The sequence below is a fragment of the Aethalodelphis obliquidens genome, unplaced genomic scaffold, assembly GCF_003676395.1.
Source record: "Aethalodelphis obliquidens isolate GAN/ISIS:26980383/991018 unplaced genomic scaffold, ASM367639v1 scaffold34, whole genome shotgun sequence".
In the NCBI taxonomy this organism is placed as follows: Eukaryota; Metazoa; Chordata; class Mammalia; order Artiodactyla; family Delphinidae; genus Aethalodelphis; species Aethalodelphis obliquidens.
This window is the reverse complement of record NW_020837978.1, coordinates 12,813,429-12,828,968: the sequence shown is the minus strand read 5'-3', so window position 1 is coordinate 12,828,968 and position 15,540 is coordinate 12,813,429. Positions and strand designations below refer to the sequence as shown.

The 15,540-nt window shown below is 40.6% G+C and overlaps 1 protein-coding gene across 14 annotated transcripts in view; it reads left to right on the top strand.

Moving 5' to 3' along the window:
* The window catches only part of ATXN1 (ataxin 1), a 399,625-nt gene that overhangs the window by 83,362 nt on the left and 300,723 nt on the right, over window positions 1-15,540 (top strand). The window contains exon 1 of one of the 14 annotated variants that reach the window (XM_027128432.1): window positions 659-847. The exons of the other annotated variants lie outside the window; for them this stretch is intronic. The gene's annotated coding sequence lies outside the window, so the exon portion shown is untranslated. Of the gene's footprint in view, window positions 1-658; window positions 848-15,540 lie in introns of those variants that run through there. 14 annotated transcript variants of the gene reach the window in all.

Here is a 15,540-nt window from a genome sequence, read left to right as displayed (position 1 = left end):
GCCAGCCTGATGAGGGTAGCTAGGTTGGAGACACAGTCTCCGTGCTGTTACATGTCTTGATGTTTTCATTCATAATGCAGTACTTTGGAATTTGGTATTTTGGAGACAATATGTAATGGTGTCCAAGTGTCTTTCCTCCCCACCCCACCCTGTCATCGTCTTCCCTGGCAGTGCCCTTCACCGAATTTTATTTAATTAATTAATGTATTTATTTATTTAAGTTTTAATTAAAATTTTAAAAAATTATATTATAGTTGGTTAACAACATTGTGTTAGTTTCAGGTGTATGGCAAAGTGATTCAGTTATACATATGCATGTACCTATTCTTCTAATTCTTTTCCCATTTAGGTTATTACAGAGTATTGAGAGGAGTTCCCTGGACTATACAGTAGGTCCTTGTTGGTTATCTATTTTATAAATTTATTTTATTTTTGGCTGTGTTGGGTCTTCATTGCTGTGTGAGGGCTTTAGAGTGCGCAGGCTTCAGTAGACACGGTGTGTGGGCTCAGTAGTTGTGGCTCGTGGGCTCTAGAGCGGCAGGCTCAGTAGTTGTGGCACACAGGCTTAGTTACTCCGTGGCATGTGGGATCTTCCCGGACCAGGGCTCAAACCCGTGTCCCGTGCATTGGCAGGCGGATTCCCAGCCACTGCGCCACCAGGGAAGCCCCATATCTATTTTAAATATAGCAGTGTGTACACGTCAATCCCAAACTCCCATAGCGTAGAAGATTCATCTTCACCTCCCCCTGAAAACTCTTTCCTTACGCTTTCCCCCTTCAGGTGTCATAAATGCTTGAATTTCAAATCTTCAAAACAAATTGAAAATGTGTAACATCTTCCAAAAAGGTAAAAGAAAATTTGAGTCTGTGGCTGGCAGTGTTGACTGCCAAAGGCCAGTATCATTACCTAAAATGAGGAAAATCCAAAAGGAGCACCTTGGTTTGGTTCAGGACCTTGGCCCTTAGTTCTTCAGGGTAACGTGATATTATTTTCAGACTTTATAAGAATATTGTTCACTTGGAGAAAGGCCATTGAGAGAAAAATGTAAAATTCTGAAGTCTTAGCATTAATTACGATGGCAGTAGTTATGGAGGATTAATGTACGGAGGTTGCAGTTTTTAAGTTGATCTGTTAAAATGCTACTGGTTATTTGTAGGTACCAAGGATTTATATGCTATTATTCCCTGGAAGAACATTCTGTAAAGTCACCAATCTCTGCAATTTGGATACCCACCTCCATCTAGACTAGACTAATGGTGATCCTATGAATTTAATATCCAATCTTAGAAGCTGTATTTTTTTGTTTAAGATTTCAGTAAGGGGCTTCCCTGGTGGCGCAGTGGTTGCGAGTCTGCCTGCCGATGCAGGGGACACGGGTTTGCTTCCCGGTTCGGGAAGATCCCACATGCCGCGGTGCGGCTACCGTGAGCCATGGCCGCTGAGCCTGCACGTCCGGAGCTTGTGCTCCGCAACGGGAGAGGCCACAGCAGGGAGAGGCCTGCGTACCGCCAAAAAAAAAAAAAAAAAAAAAAAAAGATTTCAGTAAGAATAGGAGCTGTGTTTTCCATTTACGGTTTTGCTATTTTGAAATTGATGTGGAACGTCTGAATGGAGTTAAGAACTACGTAAGACAGGATCTTAACGTCTTGGTTTAAGTCATTTTCTTAGACCTTGTTGAGGAAATTCTCTCTTTCTCTAGTAGCCTGATGCTCTTTTTCTGAGATGGTGGCTCTTTCCTGGGATCTGATTCCCAAACATCTGTTCTGTCATCAGAGTCAAGCTAAGTCAGTCATCTGCATATTTGATTTACACTGTGTTAAACCTTGTGATTGCAAGGATTTTTATTAATCGTGTAGAGGTAGTAAATTGCAGAGAGCTTTAGAGAGCTTTAGAGCTTCGTAACCGTGAAATAGCAAGCATCGGCCTTTATAGCGGCGGAGTGGATTCCGAGCTCATTGGCAGCCTTGGGTTGCGGGTCATTGTGGAACGGCCATGTTTCCGTGGCCTGTGGCCGGGAGTAAGTGTAGTGGGGCCATTAAAAGAGGCCTGTGGTTGAGTTTTGACTTAGCGCTGCTTTACAATGCCAAACAGACTGAATTCATGGGAAACTTGAGTTTGAATGAGACCAGCTGCAATGGAAGTGAAACATATGCACATGATGGAGGCTTCCCCCTCCACGGGAGAAACTGATGGAGAGCAGGAGAGAGCACAGAGCACCGGCTAAACTGACATACGCCTTAGACCCGTGGGCATCAGCCTGGGACCATTTTCAGCCCCCAGGGCACGCTTGGCAGGGTCTGGAGACATTTTTGATTGTCATACCTGGGAGCGGGGGTAGTTTCTGCTGGCCTCTAGTGGATAGAGGCCCGGGACGCTGCTGAGTATCCTACAGTGCGTAGAACAGTGCCCACAACAAAAGAATTTTCTGGGGCTTCCCTCGTGGCGCAGTGGTTGGGAGTCCGCCTGCCGATGCGGGGGACACGGGTTCGTGCCCCGGTCCGGGAAGATCCCACATGCCGCGGAGCGGCTGGGCCCGTGAGCCATGGCCGCTGAGCCTGCGCGTCCGGAGCCTGTGCTCCCTCCGCAAGGGGAGAGGCCACAACAGTGAGAGGCCCACGTACCGCCAAAAAAAAAAAAAAAAAAAAAAAATCTCTGGTCCTAAATGTCAGTAGTGCTGGAGTTGAGAAGCCCTGACTTAGACCCTCTCCTTTTTGTAATTTCCAAGGTGATAAACCAGGCTGTCTTGGTGGAAGGTGAGCAGATAAGGCTGCAGGTCTGAGTGGCAAGAGCAGGATAAGGAGAGAGACGGATAAGAGAAGTGGCAGTGCTGTTGGAAACTGTTTGGGCCCTATCTCGTTTGTCTGCAAATGAACATTTGGGATTCTATCTTTTTACCTGTTTGGGAAGGCTGAAAAGGATGTGGGCCACTGTACTGTGGCCTTTGTGTTAGAGGTAATCTGAGTGTTTATTTCCTTTTCTTCAAAGAACCTGTATGAGTTTTCTAGGGCTGCTGTAACAAATGACCACGAACTTGGGGACTTAAAGCAACACAGATTTATTATCTCCTAGTTCTATAGGTCAGACATCCAACCCAGGTCTCATGAGGCTGAAATCAAGGTGTCAACAGGGCTCCAGGGATAATCCACATCCTTGCTTTTTCCAGTTCCTAGAGGCACTTGTGGCCCCTCTCTCCCTTCTCAAAGCCAGCAACAGTGCCTCTTCCTGTCCCTTTCCCCTGCAGTCACCTCTTCCTTGACTCACTTCTGCCAGCCTTTTCTTAAGGACCCTTTGGTTACATTGGGCCCCCCTGTATAATCCAGGAGACCCTCCTCATCTCAAGGTTCTTAATTGAATCACTTCCGTGAAATCCCTTTTTCCGTGGAAGGTAACATTCACAGGTTGTAGTGATTAGGATGGAGACATCTTTGGGGTTGGGGGGTGCATTATTCTGCCTACGCGGAACCCAAAGCATCTACCAGTGCCACTTTTGCTGACTCAAGCTATATATTGAGAAAGAAGGTTTATAAAAATGGTTTGAAATAATCCTCTTTTCAGTGGTATAATTTCAGTGTTTTTAGAAGCAAGTTTTTTTTCATTTGGTATGGTGTGACTACACTCCACTAGAAGGCATTTGGAGAATGTTTAAAGTAATTATTTAAAGTGGCAAAGATACATTCCAATAGAAGAGAAACCAAGAGGGAAACAGGTAGTGGAGGAAACTCCAGACAAAGGGTTTGAAAACTTGAATGTGCAGCTAATACTCACTTGGGGGTAAGGGGAGGACTGGTTGAAAATTCAGATTCCTGGGCCCTAAGAGCCTGGCTAAGTGGGTTAGGGGTGGGGCCCCAGGGGCTGTATTTTTAATGTGCACTCTCCTGTGATACATTTAACATAAAAGTTTCTTGGATCACACTGTGAGAAACAAAATGTAAATAACTATTTTAAACCAAATATATATCTTAATAACTTAGTGTAAGATAAAACTATTGCATAGTACTGATATTGGAAGACAGAATACATAAGTATGTTAAGTATATGAATTCTTGACATTCTTGTCATTTCAGTTACATTTGTGGGAATGAGATTTGTTTCTGGCATATTCGAATCCTTACTGTATCAAGCCATATTTATATTCAAAGTATATAATGATTTTGACTCTTGATTGTTCTTGTTAAGACTATCATCTTCTCTGTGTGATTAATTGTTGTGTTGATATAAAAACGATTTTGGCTTACTAATGTTCAAGAACTAATGACTCGGGAATTCACTGACTCCATCCTATATGTAATAGTTGTATATCCATCCTGTATATAATAGTTTGCATCTGCTCATCCCAAACTCCCAATTCATCCCTCCCCCACCCCACCCCCTTGGCAACCACAGTCTGTTCTCTATGCCTGTGAGTCTGTTTCTGTTTTGTAGATATATTCATTTGTGTTATATATTAGACTCCACATGTAAGTGATATCATATGGTATTTGTCTTTCTCTTTCTGACTTGCTTTGCTTAGCGTGATAATCTCTATGTCCATCCATGTTGCTGCAAATGGCATTATTTTGTTCTTTTTTATGGCTGAGTAATATTCCATTGGATATATATATATCACATCTTTAGCCATTCATCTGTTGATGGACGTTTAGGTTGTTTCCATGTCTTGGCTATTGTAAATAGTGCTGCTATAAATATAGGGACGCATGTAACATTTATGAAATTCTTAACAGAATAGTTGCTCAATAAATGCTAACTCTAGAAACATTGATTAGAAGCTTTTTCTGGGACTTCCATTTTAGGAGTAGAAACTTAAGAGTTCAGAATTCCTATCCATCCAGTCCTTAAGGCCTACCTTTGCTATGGCGTCTTCCCTGATACCTCTCCTACATAAGATGATTTCCTTTCTGTAGTCCCATGTCTCTCCTCTTATTCTCTCACTTTATTGCAAAGAGGTTGTGCCATTTATGTACATACTCTCTTCCCAGATGGAGACTAATCTTCCCAAGGGCATGCTCCATCGTATCAAATACTTTATACTCCAGACAAGCACCTGGCAGAATTTGTTTCCAAAACACATATTTAATGCATATGTTGGTGAATTGACTATGATTTAGACAATTTATGGCATCACCTTACAATTTGTCAGGTATTGTCTCTCACTTGTTTAGAAATTGAAAACTTGGCGATGACTTTTGTAAAATCAAATTTGAGAATAGTATTTACTAAGCTTTGTATGTGAATGATGTCATAATCTCAAAAATTAGCTAGAGTAAGTCTATTTTAATGAGGATGGTTTGTTATCTAGATGACATATTCCACATGTAACATCCAAATGAACTATATAGCATTGAGCCGTTGGCATGTGATTGTGGTGAGCAGAAGCAGTTATTATACATTACTTGGTAAAATTCATATTCATATCTTGTCAGTTTACAGTGAGCCAGAGATTGAAAATAACATTTGTTTCTGTTTTAGTAACTGCTTTAAAAAATATCTCAAATCACTTTATTTTCTTTAGTTTGACTGCTAGTAGTGTTTTTAATATGTGGCCTTTCAAGAAGTAATGAAATTGCATCAATGCAACTTGGCAATGCATAACAGGACATGCTTCTAGGATTATTTTTAATGATTGAAAGTCAAGTTGAATTTTTTTTTTAAAGACCCAAAATACAGATGAGCCAAGTAAACCCAGAAAGAAATATGTGAATGAAATGTTGGTTCTTGGCCCTTTGCATATTCTCCACATCTATTTTCTCCAGATCCCTTCTTTCTTGCCCATTCACAACAAAAGGGGAAGGGTGGTGGGAGTCTCAGAGTATGTTCTATTGGTGTATTTTTTTGCATTCCCCTTTCTCTTCACTGATAGTTTGAAGAGTACTGTAGTTGTCCGTGGTTTGAAGGGGTACAGCCATTAGATCTGTGTTTTCTAGAGGCAGCTTTTGTGGCAGTCTGGAAAGTTGACTGGAGGACTATGAGAGTGGTTGGAAATCTTGGTGGACGGCCAGGAGGGGTGGGTGAGAGCAGAGGCAGCAATGCTGGAGGGACAGAAAGGGAAGGATTCAAGTAGTGTAACCAGGAAGTAGAATGATTAGAATTTGGTACAGCTCACTTGAGGAATAAGGGGGAAGGCAGAGGTGTGGGTGCTGTTTGTTTCTAGTTTGGGCAACTCAGTGATGTCGGGGTACTAGGAATAGGCTTAATGGATCCATAAAAGTGATGGGCCCCCAGACTCTCTCCTATCACCCAACATTGCTTGCCTGCTTTCCTTGATGACTCGTTAGCTTACCTCTTTAGATTACCTCTTCTTGGTTGGGGACCATGGCGAATGGCATCTTCAGCTTCCCTTGGGTGGTCTGGGGTATTGGGTGCTTAGAAGTGAGAACAGGTGGTTGTGGGCACCACTGATGTAAATGTGGAGGTGAAAGGGCAGTGTTCATCTAGAGCTGTCCTAGTGTCCAGTGTGAAAGGCAGGATAACAATGTTTGCCAAACTAAGAGTACTCACTTCAGATTTCAAGGCAAGAAGTTTGGTATTTACCAGGTATGAACATTAGCCCTTCACTAAGTAATGCCTGATTCAGAGAACTTCTCTTTTGTGGTACAGCACACTGAAGGGGTTCTACCAAGATAGAAAAAAAAAAAAAGAGAACGGTGCTTCCTAAACTATAATTACTTAAATGTTGCCATAAGTAAATATTTTAAATGTACGAAAATGGCAACCTCAGGAAATACGACTAAGAAGTCAAGATGTGACACACCCTTTTGCCCGCACCTTTGTAGCTGTTGAAAATTTCCACCAAGAATGATATATGCAAAGAAGGTTAAGGTCAGACTGTGAAGTTTCAGAGGGAGGCCAACATTTTCATGGCCTTTAATTTTACAGAATTACAATCTAGTGATGGAGCTTACAAATGGGAATCCAGTATTTAAGTTAGGTAATCTGTCATCGTAATTAGATAAGAGCAGTTACGGTGGCTTTCCTTTCTTAACTTCTGTACAGAAATTTGGCATGGCAACAAAACAAAACAAGAAAACAGGTCTGCTCCTAACCACGTTGCTTGCAAATACACAAGCCTTGAACTTATTTGGTTTGTCTGAGAGAAAGAGGAGTTTGGGAGGAGAATGAGATATCTCATGAGTTGGACATAGTATTGAAGGACTTTTGTTCTTATCACTTGATATTAGAATGTGTCATTTTATACAAAGTTATGTAGCATAATTTTAAAGAGTAACTACAATGCCAAGAGAATGAGCTGGATTCTTCTGTATCGTGTAGTCTTTTTTGATCCACAGGCTTTTTAATATTAAAATGAATATTTTAATATTCGTTAAAAAGCTCCATGGCACTTTGTGGCATTCATATTGGAAACAGAGATGTACAGCACACTTCAGTGAGGCATGGGACTACCAGGTAGCATGTCATTAAGAATGGCTGAGCATTTAGAAAGCGTAAGACATGATCAGTGGTTTTCTAGGTTGTACCCCAAATCCATCCTTTTTTATTTTATTTAATTTTTTTTTTTGCCAAGAGTTAGTATATACTGTCTTACTTTCTCCTAAAATCAATTCACATTAGGATGGAATGTCACAGATAAACTGGCATGGAGCTTCTCAGTGAATGCCATTGATTGTATTGTACTATAGACTATTATTCTCTTTCAGCATATCTAAAACTTCTGGTTGAATGACACTGCTAATTTGTTTAATTGTGGGACTGAAGAGAAATATGTTTAAAAATAAAATTGACATAAAAACACATCCTTATGTTCTTCAGTGTTCATCCAAGTGAAGAGAAACAGGAGCAAACATAATATTTTGTGTTCAGAGATGTGGGAAGTGTTGTAGGAGATTCTCCAGAAGGTCTCGAGAACCCTCACCAGCTCCAAATACTTGTCAAAGATGAGACTCACACAAATGAGGCCACGTCACCCACAGTCAGAGAGTGCACAGGAGACCCATATCGATGGGGGTCCCTGCCAGAGGTGCTTCGAGGAAAGGAAGAGCTGGACCAGTTCTGGGAGGAGAGGTGTCTTGAGCTGGGCCTTGGAAAATGATTAAGGCTAACCTAGAAAGGTATTCAGTATGTTCTGAATGATTCTGGGGTAGCAGAAGAAAGGCCATTGATGTGAGGGAAATAATGGGCAGAGACTATAGTGACCCGAGGGAACTAAGGGTTTAGAAAGCATTTGAAAAGGATAATCCTACCTCCCTTACCTTACTCGCCTGCCTTAGAGATGACAGGCATTTCATTGCCCATGTTTAATAAATGTGCTTTCAGAGGAATGGAGAAGGGAATACGAGCTGAGGGTATCTTGGGTTTTGTTTACAGAATGTCATTACCAGTACTCCATCCTCATGACCTTTTCAGCATCAAAAGATTGGACTTGACATCATCTTGCCATATACGTGGCTTTTGAGTGAGACTTCACTTTCCATGGGTGATCATTCTGCTTTGGGAGGCAAAAGAATCTTGCTGCTTTGTACTTTTATCAGGGTGGGCTCTGAGCTGATTCATTGAACACCTCTTCGCTTTGCAACAGGAAACAGATGAGAGTGCTGCATCATTTGGGGGATAACTGCCAGAGGAAGAATCTGCATTACTGAAGTTCAGTAAACGGTTAATTGGAAATGAGGCAGCACAGTGAGGACTTAAGAGAGACAGACCCTTTGGTGTCAGACAGATAGAAGTTGAAGTCCTGAATCTATCACTTAGTTGTTCAGCCCTTCGAATACGTTATTTAGCCCCATGCAACTTCATTTCTTCGTTTATTAAAAATAGGAAAGTGTCTGCCATCTAGGATGGTTGTAAGACTTAAAGAGATAATTTGAAAGCTAAACACTGAAATATTAGCTATTATTATTATTACATGTGTACATTGACACCCAGAGATAACCAGAGTTGTATAGTAGTTCTTTTTAGTTGTTAAAGAGATAATGGTTCGTCACTACATAGTTACTTCATTAACTGATTTCATGAAACAGGCCTTTCTGAATCCCTTTCAGAGTACTTAAAAAATTCATTGTCTTCAGTTAAGACAAATCCTTCCTAGATTATTAAGGCCTAGGTTGGAAGAAAGTGTTTGCCAGAGAAGTCTAAAATGTACACCTTTCACAGATTCCTACCTGGGAGAATCCAAGTAACCGAATCTTTTCTTCACGGCTAATCCTGTCCCACTTATCCTTCATGGTTTCTGTCATGGCCGTGGCCACCCTGGGTTAACAGGCCTTGTTTAGGCTCACAGAAGCCAAGGGCAGGGAGGAAACGAAGTTCTGTGCTTTTCTTCTGGGAGGGATCTGCAGAGCTTAGACGGTCACCTTAGTCAGCAGTTCTCACTTTGAGAACCTCCAAGACCTTTTTGGGTGGGCAAGAGGGAGGACACCTACAGGGTCAAAACTATTTTTATAATAGTACTGGGTGTTCATTTCTGTTCTCTCACAAGTGTATGGTGGGGCTTTTCAGACACTGCATGTTGTGTGATGGTGTTGTATAATGAACACTGGTCGAAAATCTGTGTTAAGTCAGTGGTCACTTCCAGTGACCAGTGCTTGATGTTACGGAATCATGCATGGGAAAAGAGCCATCCAGAATGCGAGTCAAACCAATGAATTTTCATAGAACAGAGCACAAGGAGTCCATTGATAAGTTTCAGATTCTGCTTTGCTACCACCCTTTAAGAAACTAGCCCTTGTCGAGTTTTGGTGTAGCATGAAAGAAGAATTTCCACCATTAGCTGAAAATGAAGCCCAGATTTTCTCCCTGTATGCTGCAGCCAAACAACATATCACAGCAAATTGAATTCAGAGGCACATGTGAGAATTTAGCTGTTTTCTGTTTAGTCAGACATTAAAGAGACGTGCAGAAACGTAAATCAGTGCCACTCTTCTCATTAACGTTTTGTTTTGAAAAAAATATGCTTATTTTGCTATTTTATGTAACATGCAATGGGTATATTGTTACTTAAACTAAATGAATTAATACATATTTTAAAATTCAGTTTTCATTTCTAATATAACTATCGTTAAATGTAATCTATGTAATTGAAAGGGCTTTGGGGGTCCTCAGTGCATTTTAGGAGCATAAAGGGGGAACTTCGGGACTAAAAACTTAGAGAACCACTGGCCTAGTGTATTGTTCACCAGGGTGTATACTGGTCAGTGCATGTCTACTGATGGCTTATTTTTTCTGGAAAAAGGTATTCTGTGTTCAAATATATTTTGAGCCAAGATGCACGCTTTCTCCCCTCTTAGAGATTTACCATACATATTAATATACCAGAGTCCCTCAAATGTGTTTCCCAAATTTATTCCAACCTTTTTTTCTCCTTTTTATTTTTAGGATAACATAGTGTTCCACAATGGAATCTATCAGCCCATTAAACCACACTGGCTAAAATATGATATATGTTACCCTGACCCCATTTTTCAAAAATAAAAAAGCAATTTTTATCAGGTACTTTCCTTGAAATTCATACTTTATTTAGAGGAAGGCCCATGGAAATTTACCACCTCATCTGACTGCCTCTCTTTTCCTCTCTTTTCAAAAAGAAAACTACTCATACTTTGTTGTATTGTACTATTTTGCTTATAATCTTTGAAGCTGTTTTTAACTTCTGTTTCCAAACTCGTATGTTTTAAAACTCTCTTTTAAACATTTTTCTGTGTTAATTAGGACACATCTGTTCCTTGTGTCCTAAGACAAAGTAATCTCATCCCCACACAAATTGTGCAAATTGCACGTTAAGTCCCAGCAGCCTAGCTGTGGAGCGATTACTACTGTTCGGTATTTTTAAATGGCAAAAGATCCCTTTGGCGATGCATCACATGCCTTTATAAAACACAGTCGGTTTTTGTAACAAAGATTTGTAAATGGCAGTGGGTTTTGTATTTTCTTCTATGACTCTTCCTTTCCAGTTCTTTGGCTTCCATTGGTTTTGGGCACAATCCTAACAGTTAAAACAAAAGAAAAATATTCCACAGTGTGGATGGGGAACATGTTGCTGGCTGCTACCTGATGGGCGTTTCCCTCCTAAAAAATAAGAATGATGGATTAACCAGCAGCAGCCCTTTCCGACGACAGTGCCTTTCTAAATTTGCATTGAGGCAGACGTGCAGAGATCATTTCTTTCTCTTTCTGTATTTCACATGTCTGTGTCAAGGAAAGAATGGAAAAGTCTTAATTTGTTATAATAATTAAAGGGACAACAGCCTTTGTATTTTATACAGTTCAAGAGCTTTTGTTTTTTTATATTCCGGTCTTGCCAGTTCCTACTTAAAAACTTAATATTGTTGGGGCTTCCCTGGTGGCGCAGTGGTTGAGAGTCCGCCTGCCGATGCAGGGGACGCGGGTTCGTGCCCCGGTCCGGGAAGATCCCACATGCCGCGGAGCGGCTGGGCCCGTGAGCCATGGCCGCTGAGCCTGCGCGTCTGGAGCCTGTGCTCCGCAACAGGAGAGGCCCCCGCGTACCACAAAAAACAAACAAACAAACAAAACTTAATATTGTTGGCATCCTTAGTGACTTTCTGTTGTGAACTGAAAATTGATGTTCCCTTATTATTTAAAAAATTCAAGCAGAATTTACTGTGACTGTCTTATTCAGTATCTTGTTTTTTTCCCTACCACTTAGTAGTTTGAGGGAGAACTCTTTACATGTGCAAAAGAACCACATTCAGTTTATAGGAATACATTAGAGCGTCAGCAAACTGTGCTGGAAATTCTTTGATAATTAAATCAGCCAGGTTAACCAGACTGAGATTAACCAGACTGAGGTTACTCTTCACGCAGCAAGAGGCTGCTTTTCCATCTTCTCTGACAGTTGAGTATAGATTGTAGTGTACTTGGGATATCAAAAATTGAAGAATTGTAAAGCTATGTGGCAGCTTAAGAAATGTGGTAAAAATGCATATGGGCCATTGATTGTATGAACTATGTTGTGTGAGCACGTTTTGCAGTAGAAAGTCAAATTTCAGGTATGCACATTCAAAGTTGGAGAATAGGTTATTCTAGAAGGGTCTTTAAAAAAAATTTTTTTAATACATCTTTATTGGAGTATAATTGCTTTACAATGGTGTGTTAGTTTCTGCTTTATAACAAAGTGAATCAGCTATACATATACATATGTCCCCATATCTCTTCCCTCTTGCGTCTCCCTCCTCCCACCCTCCCTATCGCACCCCTCTAGGTGGTCACAAAGCACCGAGCTGATCTCCCTGTGCTATGCGGCTGCTTCCCATTAGCTATCTGTTTTACTCTAGACGGGTCTTGACATGCGGTCGTTAAGAGCTGAAGCTCTGGAGTCAGATGATCTGAGTTTCTTACCTCCATCCCATATGTGTGGTGTTGGGCGAGTGATGTAACTTCTCTGTGACTCAGTTTCTCCAACTGTAAAAAGTCATCTAAAATTTCTAGACAGTGCCTTGCACATCGTAACTGTCTTGGTTATCTATTGCTATGTAACAAATTACCCGAAAACTTGGTGACTTGAAACAGCAAATACTTAAACAGCAAAAACTCACCTTTCCATGAGTAAGAATCAGGGCGCCTCTTAGATGGGCGTCTCTGGCTCAAGGCCTTTCGTGAGGTTACGGTCAAGCCGTTAGCCCAGGCTACAGTCTCATCTGAAGGATGGGGGCGGGGTGTGTGCACTTGGGATCTGCTTCCAAGTTCACTTACACAGATGGCAGCAGGCCACATGGGCCCCTGCACAGGATGGCCTCACAGTCTGGCAGTTGTCTTCCCCCAGAGTGAGTAATCCAGGAGAGAATGCAAGAGGTCACGATGGAAGCCACAGTCTTTTTGGAGCCTCATCTTGGAAATGACGTTCCATTACCACTGCCCCACTCTGTTGGCTGGAAGCACTCAATCCAGTCCATACTCATGGGGAGAGGATTATACAAGGGCATGAATATCAAGGTAGGATCACAGGGAACCATCTTGGAGGCTGCCTATAACAGTAACTCATGCTTTCACTTGTATCTTCTGTCCACATGTCGGTGAATTCCAATGTATCCATCCATGGGTCTACCTGATACCTCACTAGGATGTCTAATAGGCATCCTAAGCTTCATATGGAAAAATGGGCCTCCCCAACACCTGCTTTTCCCAGTTTTTTCCATCTTGGTGAATGGCAGCTCCATTCTTAGAGATGATTGGGTCAAAAATTTGGAAAGATCCTTTACTCGTTTCTTTCTCTTATACCATTTGTCAGCTTGACCTTCAAGATAAATCCAGAATCTCACCAGTTCTCATAACCTTCTCCCCCAGTATCACCACGTTGGTCCATGTATTGTCTCACCTGAATTTTTGCAGTAGCCTAAGTGGGCTCTGTTTTCAGCCTTGTCCCATTATAATGTATTCTTCACACAACAGACAGAAAGATCCCTTAAAACATAAGGCAGATCATTACCTTGCTCATTCAGGCTTCTCTAGTGTCTTCCCATTTTACTTAAAGTAGAAAGCCAGAGTCTGTACAATGGCCTACAAGGCCTTTTGTGGTTATAACATTTTTTTTTGGTATCTTATTTTATAAAATGATATAAATATGTATAATAAATGCCGTATAAATATATGTCTGTGTAAACACATATTAATATGTTTAATTTATCTAGAATTTATTTTCTGAATGGTGTAGGGGAGGGATCTGACTCTTTCCAGAAGGAAAGCTAACTTGCCCAGCACTGTTTATGGATTAGAACACTAATTCCCCATTGAGGGGTTATTCCACCATGAACCCATTACTCTCTTTCTATGCAATCTGTGTCTAATTGTTGGATTTTAGGATAAAAATGAATTTTAATAAATCGTATAAGATAAAATTGTAGAGATTTTATTTGATATGGTATACTCAGTTGCATATAAAAACAACTTGAATTATCACTGAGAATTCATTATGGAGAATACTTATGTCCCTTTATTTAATAGATAAGGAACTAATTCTACTTAGGAGATTGTGACTTAAATTTAAAAATCCACTTAGCTGCAAAACTAAGGTGAAAAAAAAAATCTCACGGCTTTTAGACCACAGCTTTTGATTTACATTGATATACTGTACTTTGCTGCTGCTTCTGCTTATAACTGTTCAGAAAATAATCACGAAAATACTTATCAAATTTTAAAATCCTGTAAGGATATCATCTGGAGTGAAGTCCTTGTTTACGTAGCTAACTTTCAGTGTTCCGGCATATCAATGAATGCTCTAGGCCTCTGGCATTCTTTTCTCCTTTCTGGACTTTTGGTCTTATCTCTGTTTGTAACTTCAGCTGGCAAACAAGAACGTGCAGGCAAAGGAGATTAAACTCAAGCCAGTTTGTTTGGTGGGTGATTAGAAGCACTGCTGAAAAGTTGGCCGGAAGGAGGGAAATATATTGCAGTTCTTGCTTAAAAGGAGGTGTGTAGAATTTTCAGTGGTTTTCTTTTGATAAAAATTGTTTCAAAAATTGTTTCATGCTTGTTGCACTATGTGTAATTGAGGGTCAGCTATAAATCACAAAATGAATCACTTTCACGTTCTTCACATCTACAGAGATAAGGATGGAAAATCTTGTCACTTAGATGAGCCTTTTTTTTTTTCTCCTCTGCAAATAGTCTGAGCCTTACTCCTCTGGACACCTGTCTTTGGCAGCCAGTAAAGGGCCCTGAGCTAATAATAGAGGCATTCTGCTTCTCCCAGATCAATTGGTTCTACTTGGTGACCAGAATATAGTCCAGAAATAAATTTCTTTCTTTAGGGCAAGAATAAAACAGAAAAAGAGAGAAAGAGTACCATGAGAAAGTATTGTGCTTTTGGTAAACGTTTCAAACCAACACCTAACATTACATTCAGAGACATTATGCCCGTTAAGAGTCGGTGGGCATGAGTGATTAAACCCAGAGTCTAGTCAAGGCACAGATGAAATTGCTCTGTGATTTTAAGAGGTTCCTCACCCTCTCTGGGCCAGCAGCTTTATTTGCAGAACAATCTTGGACTAGATGACAAAGACATTTCCAGTTCTAAAGTACCAGGACATAAAGCTGGAAACAAATAAGAGAATTGCAGCAGTTTATTTTTAGTAAAAGAAGATTGATACCAGCCAATAACTCTCAGTGGGCTCACTTAAATCCTTCTCTCTCCAAATTCTGTTTTTACCAAAACGGTAAGCTAACAACAGTTTGTCATGCTTTGAACTTCCTGGCTCAGTGTTGATTTGTATCAATATGTTACTGTTACACATTTGAGTGGGAGCTGAGTTAACATTTCATGAAAACTGCTCAGAAAACTAATAAAATCGTTAGAACCTCACTTTCTGTGGGTATTGCTAGCATCAAGAAAATAAAAAAGCCTTTGCCATTTTCAGGCAGTCGCTCTTCCAGCTAGACTGAAAATATAACGGCCTTACACCCAACTCACTTGTTTAAACGTTAACCAAGAGCGGCTTTCTCCTCCTCAAAATCTCTAAGTGCCTACGTGAATTTAACCAGTAATACACAACTCCCCCCAAAAAAAGTCCTTTTAAAAAACGTTGTGTATTCTATAAAGTAATAGCTTCAGAAGGCTTTCAAGGAATTGATTATTC